We start from the raw sequence: 12,920 nt of genomic DNA, 5'->3' as shown, positions 1-12,920 counted from the left end.
AAATGAAAAGGGTATGTAGATAAATTCAATAGTGACCCAATGTCAAATGGTGTAGGATTAGATCTGTCAATCAGTGAGACTGACTGCTTGTAAGACAAGAGATGGCGCTAGATATATTAAAAAAGATGCTGGAGGAGAGTGAGTCCTGACTTGACATTCATTGTTCGTCCTTTTGGGAAGGAATTTCTTGAGAGGAGAAAGGTGTTTTGAGAGGATGGAGGTAAAAAAATATGGAGTGACAACGAAATACAAATTAAGTCATGTATCTTTCCATTTCTAAAGGAGTAGGAAAGAATTAACAGGTGCACTGTAGCCTTTGGTGGCGACTTGTAATGCCGCCAATTTCATGGGAAAAACTGAAAAATTGTTTGTGTTGAAAATCGTGCGAATATTTCCAATTTTATTTGATCACAAAATGTGGATATTAAACACATGACGAAATATATATCAAAGCCTTATTATGTCCTGGGATTGGGCGAAATATATCATGATAACAGTTTCAACATGTGAAAAAAACCCACAAAATTTTTGACAATTTTCATACAACATTTTTCAAATTTCCACACACTTTCACAATACAAAATCCAAGATAGTTTCGGGGAATATATCTAATTGTGATGTTGTGTTACACAGTTGCCGCCACAAGCGGCCAGTCGAGTAAATTTCAAAATACATTTCAATAAATATTGCAACATTAATATTTATTTTTATTTTTCCCCGCAAAATTAGCCATGTGTCTGCTCAGAGTATCCGGCCGACCAGAGGCAGTGAAAGGTAATTGTCATTACAAAAAGAATATTTCCTATTGTGGCCAGTAAGTCTGTAGTTAGTAGGTAGGAATCTTTTGTCTACAATCCGCAAGACTAATCAAATGAAGATCATAATTATGTAAAATATTTTATCCTTGCGGCATCAAGGTAGCTTTACAGGGAATGTGTTGGATTGTTCTCCATCTCTTAAAGGGATGGTCCGGGCTGAAAATATTTATATCTAAATAAAAAGAGTAAAATTCAGAAAGAAATATGCTGAAAATTTGATCAAAATCGGATAGCAAATAACAAAGTTATTGAATTTTAAAGATTTGCATTATTCCGGTGAAACAGTTCTAGGCATGTCTTTATGAATATTCATTAGGTGGGCTGATGATGTCACATCTCCACTTTCCTTTTTCTTATGTTATTACATGAAATAATAAATGTTTCATTTTTTAATATAATGTGTAAATGATGTGTCTCTATCATAATGAAATAAGTTGAGGCAATAAATAACTAATGCATTCAATCAGTTGTCAATCCAATTGTTTTAGTTCTTGGAAGAAAAAATTTGAATAAACCTAATTTCATATAATAAAATACAAAAGAAAAAGTGGGGATATGACATCATCAGCCCACCTAATAAATATTCATAAAGACATGCCTAGAACTGTTTCACCGGGAAATGCAAATCTTGAAAATTCAATAACTTTGTTATTTGTTATCCGATTTTGATCAAATTTTCAGCATTTTGCTTTGTGAATTTTACTCTCTTTATTGAGATATAAATATTTCCAGCCTGGACCATCCCTTTAAAACTCCTTCTGTCCTTGATTTGAGGGAATTTCACTGATGGCTACGATGGCAGAATTTTTCCTTTCTTTCGCATGATCTTGAAAACAAATTTCTGATGTACCCACAACAATTCAAAACTTAAATCTGAAACACAATCCAGAGACATGTCACGAAGAGGAGGAGGAGGACGGCGACGGCGACGGGGAGGGGAGGGGTGAGGGGGAGGATGATGATGCTGTTGCTTGCTGCTGCTGCTGATGATGATGATGATGATGACGATGATGATGAAGATGATGATGATGATGATGATGATGATGATGATGATGATAATGATGATGATTATACAATGTAATGTATATTTACCCAGAGAAACCACTTCAATTCTAATGAACTGTTCTCCAAGCGGGTGAGACATTATTGCGTTTTAAATTTTGTACTTTGGAATAATTGAAAACGAAATTTGGGTTTTCCACGCACATTTGAATTGACGATGCCGTCATGCTTTTGTTATTCAAATTAATGATGTTCGGATATCAGGTGACGTGCCGACAACCATTTTAGAAGGGAATGGATTTTAGACGCGCTCGTCAATGTATGCTGTTTATTCTCAATTATTGAGTAATTAACTCAACAAAATTCGTCATTATCTCCAACCAGACAAGGGTAAGTGCCCAAGATTATTCTTAACATTTTATAACTGCTTTTTATTCTTGTAAAAGTGGAGTAAAATTGAATTTATCATATGAATTTGCCAGTTATAGCGACAAAGGTGTGGCATGTCTAGCTAGAGTGAACACCAGTTATAGGCTTATTGGTTCGAAGACAATTGCTCCGGCGACAATTTCTCCGATGGAAAATTTGCTGATTAAGCCAAGCATAATCTTTAACCTCCAGGACTAAACTAAACCGTATCTTTTCAAACCCTATTACAATCCTAATTTGTAACCCTATGCCCTCTGAGATATTAAGACAGAAGAACATGTCGTGTCAACATTATAATTAGTCTTTCTAATGAAAATTTTCAATAGAAGCCGCGTACATCTCCTCTGCTCATTATGTAATGAAAGCAATTAAGGCATGGTTTACTTTGACTTTGTATGGGGGAAATTCTTTCTTACGCGATAAGCATCATGGTTTTATTTTTTTTGGGGGGTGGTAATATTATTTAATTTCATTTATTTTATTTCAACACGGTAAACGAACTTCAGCCAATGGCTGTTCTTCTGAACGTCCGTGCGTACATTTTAAAATCACATTACATGTATATACAATTAAGATACGTAATACGAAATCATAATGGTTAGTCGCGTGCATGTGAGTGTCCGAAAGTCCTCACACACAGCTCCAACACAGGGAACATTGGTTTTCATGAACGTAATATTGCAGAAATCCTGGTATATCTGTATAACTATTATAAATCTCACACCAGATTGATAATAATGTGAAAATTGTATCCGATTCCATTAATTTGATGTAAATATTACTACAATTAATTCACTATTAACGTCTCGCTGTTGATTTGAAATTGTCCATAATTACAACTTTTGCTATGGCCGCGCAAACGGTCTAAAACCACCCATATTTTCGAGACGCTGGCACCTTTGTTTTTCCCCTGGAATATCCTTGAGGGTCAGAAAGGTCGAGATTGATTGTCATCTCAATGCTAAATAGATTACCTACAGTTTGATGTTTAATACTTTATGACTGGTATAATGGTTACATCTCATTTTTCTCCCAAACTTTGAGATCAAGTAGGCAAAACATGGCATATTTCTGTGTACAACGTACAACTAATGTATGATAGTTTTCATTCCTCGACCCTTTTCATTTGAAACAATTAATACAGTCCAAACAAACTTAATTAACGCATTTAATGTTGAAAGTAACAATGTTCTTTAACTATAAGGCTTTGCCTACTGATATTTATAATATAACTACAGTTTGAGTAGCAATTATCGAGTCCGGAATTGATTTTGATTTGCAAAAGGGTCTGCGTAAGTATACTATATACGAGCAGGCTAGCATCGTCTGCTACGTACACCAAATGAGCGAACATGACCGAAACTAACCATTATGAATATACAATTAAAATATCATCAATATTACAAAGAAAAAAAATTATTGCTTGTATTGTTCCGTCTTCAAATCTGAATTTCAAAAAAAAAATTGACCTCACGCTATCATTAGAAAGATATGCATCTATATTCTTTATGATTCCATGCAAACAGTCCTCAAAATGAACCTTTTCATGTCAGTATATAGGAAACATCTCAGCTGGCGCTTCGCGCTGCTCGCAGTAATTGTTTATACTTCCTATATTTTTGTAAATCTTGAAACATGCTTAAAACGACAAGTTTTCAGGTCGGAATATAAAAGATTCAGCTCCAGCTTCGCGTTCGCATTATTTGATTAGCGAGATATGGATCTTATTCCCTCCAGACAGTCTTCAAAAGTCTCCTTTTTGAGGTCAGCTTTTAAAAAAATTACTCCTCGCGATTCACATTGTTAGACACGAATCTTATTTATAATGAGTATTTGAATAAAAGGAGTTTAATTTTCAGTTCTAAATACTCGATATATCAAAAAACGTCAGCTAACTTTTCATGATCGTATTATTTATTTATGACAAATCTTGTCTGATACTTGAACTTTAGTCTTTAGGACCCCCCCCCCCTACATGTACCTCCAACAGGCGCGTAGCCTGGGGGCGGTCGCCCCCCCCCCCCCTCCCCCACAAAAAAGCTCCCAAAAAGAAAAAACAGAAGGAGAAAAGAAAAAGCGAAAGAAGGAAAGGGAAGAAAGGTATATAGCTTTGTTGTCTTTTCCCTTCTTTTTTTGGTTAAAAGAATAAAGACTTAAACGAGACCTTCTTCTCTCTTCATACCAAAATATTGCTTCCGAGCTCCGCGCGGGAAAATATCAAAATTGCCATTCCCTATTGTTTCCCACACCTTTTTTCTACTCCGTTTTTCTCCTTCCCGGCTGTGGGAATCGTATATTCTTGCCAGAAATTATAAGGTATACATGGGTGTAAAGAGAATGACAAGTATTTTTTCAAATATTGCATTGACACAAAATTTTGGCTCTTTTCGGAGCGGGTAAACATTACCGTCACTCCCCGCGTCCCCAAATGCTATTTCTTCCGCTTTTCAGCAAGTGATTTTTGTCAAAGTATCTGCTCAAAGGGGGAGGCATTAAATTCGTGCTGTGCTATATGCAAAATTATGTACGATATTAAACTTTATGCTATATCGTTGCACATCTATGTCTTGTTTTGCGTAATTGATTTGAAATTTTGAATATCACTGAAGTGTCTTAATCAAAACGAAGCGCTTAATATGAGCGAAATTACACAATTTTTTCCCAAAATAAATCACAAATAAAAGGTTTCCGTGCTTCGCGAGCATGGGAAAGGAAAAGTCTCTCTTTTAGCTTGCATCATCCCTTTCACATTTGAGCTCGTTTTTCTTCTCAATCGAGTTATATATAATCCAAGAAATATCAAAATTAGTACAGGTTAAAGTTTCATAGATTTTATATTTAGAGCTTCAACGCCATTCGCGGGAAGGAATATAGCGCCTATTTCCTTCCTGTATATACCCGTCTTCTACTCTGTTTTGCGACTTGAGTTAACGAAATATAATGTAGAATACACTATTTTTACAATCAAATCTGATGTGACCAAGGTAGGCATAATCATTTCTGTTCTCTATTTTCATAAAACTTTTTAAGCTTCCACGCTTCGTGCGGAAAGAGGAATTATTTCAAATTCTTAAATCTTTTCCCATTTTGGGGGCGCTCATAATTTCTTTCGAAAACAATTTTGTTTTAATCATAGCAAGTCAATATTCGAGTTGATAAGGGTACTATAGAGACGCAATAGACGCCTTCTTTTGATTTGAATTTGATGAGATATCGAAAACTTCGCGCTCCGCTCTTATGTATTTTATTATATGAAAATTAATATAGAATATTTTTATTTTTCAGATTTGACGAGAAAGTAATTTCGTTCAATCACAGTTAGCATAATAAGGTACAAAGAATTCCACTTATTCAGGGAGAAATCCAACCTTAGTTAAAACCATTCATGAGGGTATAAATTCAAATCTAATATCTCGTGTAAGAAAATAAATAATAAGTGGATAATGTCATCGATTTTCTCGTTTGCATACCAGCCAGAATGTGCATACATTATTTCCTTGTGGCATTTAGCGAATTTGCACATGGGTGATTCCATACGTGTCGTAAGGGACATTTAGAGAACATTTGTCAGTTTTTCGACAAGAAAAACGAAAAATATTCCAGTAACTAAAGGTGATCATCAAGTACTACCAGAGGGTTAGGAAAACCAAGACTTAACATGACTTGAATTCACATCCTGTATAATACAGATTTAAAATAGTAATGTGTCGTATACGGACGCAGAAAAAGTGGCTTTTTTGGAAACCTCAAATTTGTTCTATAAAGTCTGTGAGTTGGACAGATAATTTTCAATACAACTTAATTCAAATTGATATTCAATTACCCAAGAACAAACACATATATGAAAGAAAGCAAAATAAACATTCATGAATAAATAAAGCAAATTAAAATTTTTGAGAACATTGTGGCGTACGGGACACTCAAAATGTGTCGTACGGGACATTTCTAAATTGAAGCCAAATTTGTTTTACTTTATGTCTCTTTGACTTCTTCAATCACTTTATTTGGCTGATGATAATGATAATCCTATCAAACTAAAGACATTCATTATGTTAGAAACCGCTATTGGCTGAATATTTCTGTCAATATATCATAAATAAAATTCTGTGTCGTACGGGACACTTGTGTGTTGAACATGCACTTGCGTGTTGTAATGGACAGCCTGTATAAAACAATGAACTTTTTATAAATCAGAAAGGGAGCATTGCCCCTAAATTCTTCTGTTTTAATGAAAAGCCTTACGTAGTCATTCAGGATAATATAATTAAGTAACCTTATTCTATATGTTATATATACAATTGGGAGCAATATATCATCATTTTTTTCTTGATGGGAAATGTACAATGGTTCACAGCATTTTTAAGAGCTAAAAACTTGATGTTTTGTGTGAAGTTATATTTTAGTGAATAAAGTGATGATTTCCATTACACTATTTAAGATGTGTTTGTGTAAATTATGGGGCTAAAATATTAGGATTTTTCGTATAAAATATTTTTACATGATATATGTCATAACTGTCACTTGTAGTTCCACAAAATATTTTTTTTCTAAAGAAATACGATTTTACTTTTTAAAACTTGTCTGCATTTTATGAAACCATATGGTTTGTCTTATTTTCCAGATTATTTCAACAACATGGTTTGTCTTATTTTCCTGATTTTTTTGGAACAAATTGAGAAAAGTAAGGAGTTTCAATACTGTATATAAAAAATTAGTGATCATCAAGGAAGGTCCAAATAGATGATTGATATGTAAATATATATTTTTACATCTTATAATAATTTCACAATAGCATGCTAGAGGAAATCATCTTCCATGCTAGGATGAATTAATTATAAAGGTTTTCTTTTCATGCTCAATGACAAAGAAATTGATAAGCTCTGACCAGTGAAAATCACCAGTTTAGCTGAAGGGATTCACAAAAGAATAAGCCGGCATGAAGTCAATTAAAATGGTTAGAATCACCTATTTCATGTTCAATGGAGATTTAAAAAAAACCTATTCAGTTCACTTAATGTCAAACATTAAAATAGGCCTACTGTTTATAGTTTCTGAATCCAAATCCTGCAATGAAATTCAGTATATATTGTGTGTCGTATTGGGACATCTTTTAATAGGACAATTATTGAGAAATGAAGGGTAGTAATTAGATCCTTATAGGATAAATAGATCACCCATGGGCACTGGCGTATCTAGGATTTTCCAGAAGGGGGGCAAATTATTTTGAGGATATTTCGTCCGCAAAAAAATTTGACAAGCAAAAAAAAAAAAAAAGGTCTTCAGGTTCAAAAGAGGGGGTACACGTCTATCAGGGGAGGGGGGGGGGCAGGGATACGTCCCCTGCATGAGTTGTGACTCGTCAGGGGGCAGTCTGCACCCCATGCCTCCCCCCCCTTAGGTACGTTAGCCATGGGTCAAAGATAGAGAAATTTATATTGTAAGATTGCATCATCAAAAATAAATGTGTAGGAAAAACTTTTGCATTTTCATGTGTCGTACGGGACATTGCCAAAAATAGGTCCGGAAAAATCAGGGCTGCCCATATTATGGATCATGAAAATGTTGTAAATATTATTTGGAAACATCACTGATACATTATTCCATTGACCTGCAATATTTTCAATCTTCTCGTGCTTTGCCAATAATGGTTTCAGGCAGTATTTGTACTTGACTATTTAATCAGCAAAATTATTGAAAATTGAAATATCCATTGTTTCTCCAAAAAAACTATATCTGACTTCACTTTTGGTTAAAACTCATAATTTTCATAAAATGTAGGTATCATAATAAAATATTACACTACTTATGACTTATTGAAAGCATGTTGAAATTTATGATATTTTTGAAGTTCTCTAAGTGTGGAATCGCCCACATAATTATTTCATATCCGATCTTGAAGAAATTTAATTTTCAGCGTTATTGCAAGTATGATTTTTCATCTATTCATTTACATTAGTTTTGGTTGGCTCAGATCTACCTTTTATGAAATATATCTGCGCTTTATTTTTTTTTAAATGAAGAAGAAAAATAATATATCATGAAGTTTATGAATACCATGAATTAACTAATGTTGGACACAATGGGATTTCCGGTTTACCTTTTGTGCGATACTCACCGTAAAGCAATCTACAGTCGGTATAAAAGATGAATAGCGCCATCTAGTGATGGAAGTCAACATGAAGGCCTTGTCTCAGCGTTCCATTTTCACCACAAACTTGAGGTTTAAGGCATGTCCACCCAAAATAAAGTAGATTTTAATAAACAGGGAATAATCAAACGAGCATAATGCTGAAAATTAAATAAAAACAAAAAATATGAGAGTTTCTTATGATATTTCATGTAACAGTTATATGCACATCACATTGATAGGGAAATAAGAGTCAATGTCACTCACTATTTTTATTTATTTTGTTTTATTGTATGAAATGTTGAATATTTCTTGTAGATTTTACAATAAGGAATCATTTTCATGAATTACCATAAATTTTATAAATTTTAGTCCCATGAATTCAATTGGGAATAAAAACTTGTTTCACATTATGATGAGGAAAACATGAAGATATTTCACTTTTCATTCGACAACAATAAAAAAGAAAATGAGTGGGTGACGTCATTGGTTCCCTCATTTGCATACTGATGAAGATAAGAAAATAATTATTAAAAAAAACTTAAGAACTTGCTTACTTTTACATCCAATTTTGATGAAACATTCAGCGTTGTACAAATTTTATTTTTCTCTAATTTAAGTTACCCACCCCCCCCCCCCAAAAAAAAATATAAGCTGGCCAGGGCGGACCAATCAGACTTCAACGATGTCACAAAATGTGACATCGTGTCTGAAATATTGCAACAGATGTACAAATGAAATCGTTTAAAATTATATCTTTGAGTCCTATTTTTTTTTGTTCATGTATCTAGCGCTTAAGCGGAAGGCGAATAGTCTTATCATTATTTTTGTATGTATTAATATTTTCATTTTTTCTGATTTATGTGTTTATTTATTCAGTTGATTGTTTATTAACTTTTTTGTTTTGAAATTCCTTTCTTTTTTTTTTCTTTTTAATTATCAATTAATTATTGATTTAAAGAAAATGACACTCGAGAGATAATAACGGAAATTGTAAATAAGAGTCAAACGAAAAATCTTATTTAAAGACTTAAGTCCGAGGAAGAGCGAAATGTTAACGAATAAATAAACACAAGGTCTCGTATTTCAAGTCGGGTTTAACTTGGTCATGGTCTAACCTGAGCTGAAATTACGGAAAGCTTAAAAATGCCAAAGTTTTGTTTACACTGTATGTTCCTTGTGTTTGCTGTGCTCTTTCCTAATTTTGTTTAATGGTGAAATGAATCAGCAATCTTATATATCCCTTCTAGACAGTTTAGGAATAGAGAGACAAATGATCTGATACATTACATCTCTACTGTTAAGGATTTATGTAACAATTGTCTATCAATAGTTAAAGGACAAGTTCACCCCAACAAAAAGTTGATTTGAATAATAAGAGAAAAATCCAACAAGCATAACACTGAAAATTTCATCAAAATCGGATGTAAAATAAGAAAGTTTTGACATTTTAAAGTTTTGCTTAATTTCACAAAACAGTTACATGCACATCCTGGTGGGTATGCTGCAAATGAGGAAACTGATGACACCATCCACTCACTATTTCTTTTGTATTTTATTATATGAAATAGTGAACATTCTATTTTTTTCTCATTGTCAAGTGAAACAACGATTAATTCCTCCCTAAACATGTGAAATTAGCATTGTTTAATATTATATGATTCAGTCAAGTTGGTCCTTTTCGTCAAATCTAAAAAAAATGAAATATTGTATAATTCAAACAATTAAAAAAAAACCAAAAAATAGTGAGTGAGGGACATCATCGACTGTCTCATTTGTATTGTGCACATCACTGTTTTGTGAAAAATAAGCAAAACTTTAAAATGTCATAACTTTATTTTACATCCGATTTTGATGCAATTTTCAGCGTTATGCTAGTTTGATTTCTCTATTTTATTCAAATCAACATTTTTCTGGGGTGGACTTGACCTTTAAACTTCAGACCAGAGTTTAAATGAAACCCGCCTTCAGAATACGGGCCAAAGAGATATTTCGTTTATTCATCAATAAATTTGTCGTTCATCTGCTCTTCATAAAAAATCATAAATGCGTTTACAACCCCAGTTCATTATTGAGAAAAGTTTGGGGGAATTATAAAAGAAGTGAATAGTCATCGTGTTTTGAAAAAATGACAAGGGGTTTAGTCCATTATTTTTTTTTTCAATTACATGAAATCATTTAGGGGAACTTGAGGCAGATTTCAGACAAATCCCGAATAATAACTAATTTTTAAGAGGAAAAAAATGGCAAGCTGTTGCGTAAAACAGAAATGTTTCCATCTCTTTGTATCTTTATAAAGTTTTTATTCTCGCATCCTAGATAATACATTAGAACCCCAACTAAAATAGAGTTGGGGCAAAGAAAAAATACTATAGTCGTCACTTTTTTGTAGAAAATGGCGACGGGTTAGTTCATGATTTTCGTGAATTATGGGTATTTTTTCGTTGTTCCTTTTTAAAATTAATACTCCCATAGGCGGCGGAAGCGGGGGGGGGGGGGGTTGATAACCTTTTATTTATTTTTGTTTTTTGCTTGTCAAAAAATTTGTTGGTCCCCCCCTAAAATTTTGGTTGACAACCCTTTTTTTTTTTTTGCTTGTCAAATTTTTTGCTGGCCCTCCCCTAAATTTTCGAGCTTCCGCCGCCATTGGATACTCCTTCATTATATAAAAAAAAATAGTTTAAATTTACTTGGCCTACAAGTAATCGGTCGACTTCTCAGATAGTCTCACCAAATGAGATAAATCCATTTTGTCTACTATAAATTTGGACTAATCGCGGTTTTGTCTACTCTTCACGTGGTCTAATAATAATAATAATTAAAGCTGGATTTATATAGCGCTTTTTACCCGAGGATACAAAGCGCTTGCTCTTATTACCCCGGCTTTAGCTCGAGCTACCATCACCGGCGCTCAGTGCATGCAAGGAATTAATCCTGCCGGGTACCCATTCACCTCACTTGGGTCGAGTGCAGCATAAATTTCTTGCTGAAGGAAAACACCCACTTAAATCCTCATTTAGTCTAATACTTAGTTGGTCTGATTTCAATTTTGTCTACTTATTATTATTATTATCTTTGTTGAATGAACATTTAGTTCACTAACGGTTCATTGTAATCATTTAGAAAATTTTGTTTCTCAAACAATCATCTTACCACATCCAGGGCCGTAGCTAGAGGGGGGGGGGGGTATGGGGGGTGCGACACCCCCCAACATTCGTGGCAGTCGGCAAAATCATGTACCAGTTGGCAAAATGGAGGATAGGGGAGAAAAAGAAAGAAAGAAAAAGAGAGAGAGGGGGGAGAGAAAGAAAGAAAGAAAGAAAGAAAGAAAGAAAGAAAGAAAGAAAAAAAGAAAGAAAGAAAGAAAGAAAGAAAGAAATAAAGAAAGAAAGAAAGAAAGAAAGAAAGAAAGAAAGAAAGAAAGAAAGAAAGAAAGAAAGAAAGAAAGAAAGAAAGAAAGAAAGAAAAGGAAAATAGGGGTACTAACTTTGAAGAAGGTTACGACTTTTAGAGTAAAGACAACCAATTGGCAAATCCAAGTCCATGTAGCCAGGCTTAGAGCCCTACTAGTCAGCAAAATACTAAGTACAAAACAGATGGAGCTATAATAACACACAAAGTAAGCCCCCGGTCCTCCCCCAATATGAACAAGCTTGTTAGTTTGCAAATTATACCACAATTATTGACGATTTAACAAACACATTAGTTTTGTAAAATTAGAGGCAAGACTAGGTACATAAATATTGGGTGGGATGAATTTTCCAAGGTTTAAGTTGAATAATCAAAGCCAAAGTATAGTTGGCAAATTATAAAGTGGGCCTATTAAAGTGGCAGAACACTATACGCTCTACCAGTCAGCAAAGTGATGTACAAGTACTGCCCCGTTTCAGATCTGAAAAGAACAGAACACAAGACTTAAAAAACTGGTAACTCTGCAGTTGGCAAATTCATGAAGACAACTTGTAGACTTGTCTACAAGTTTGCAGTTGGCAAAAAACACAAAAATGTTCTAAGTTATTTTTACTAAACTTTTTTTATTTATTTATGGTGTCAGAAGGTGCTTAGGATGGGGATGGGGGCAGGTTGGGGTTGCATCATTCCTGGTGCTCGCATTGTCTGACTAATGAGACATATATATTCCTGTTGTATTTTAAGTCCATAAAGATTATGCAAAAAACTATCTCCTCGCACTTCAAGTTATCATTGTTTTATGTAGTGACATATGCTTTTTTCATGACTATATACTTAAAGTGATTGTCCCCTTTTAAGGCCTTAATAAAACATTTCCAGTCAGTGCTTACGTTCGCATTGGTGTGGACCGATATAGATACCGGGCTGGTGTTAAATCAACACCGGCGTTTTTGCAGTGCACGAATTCCTAAAGACAGTCCTTAAAATGTCCCTTTTTCTGATCTAATTATAACAAATTTTCAGCTCGCGCTTCGCGCTCGCATCACTTAATTAGTGAAATAGTAAATTCCTACAAACAAGCCATAGAATGCCCCTCTTCAGGTCTGAATTTCAAAAATTGTCAGCTCGCGCTT

This window comes from Lytechinus pictus, chromosome 15, assembly GCF_037042905.1.
Source record: "Lytechinus pictus isolate F3 Inbred chromosome 15, Lp3.0, whole genome shotgun sequence".
In the NCBI taxonomy this organism is placed as follows: Eukaryota; Metazoa; Echinodermata; class Echinoidea; order Temnopleuroida; family Toxopneustidae; genus Lytechinus; species Lytechinus pictus.
The sequence above is the reverse complement of the archived record's forward strand: the minus strand, read 5'-3'. Positions refer to the sequence as shown.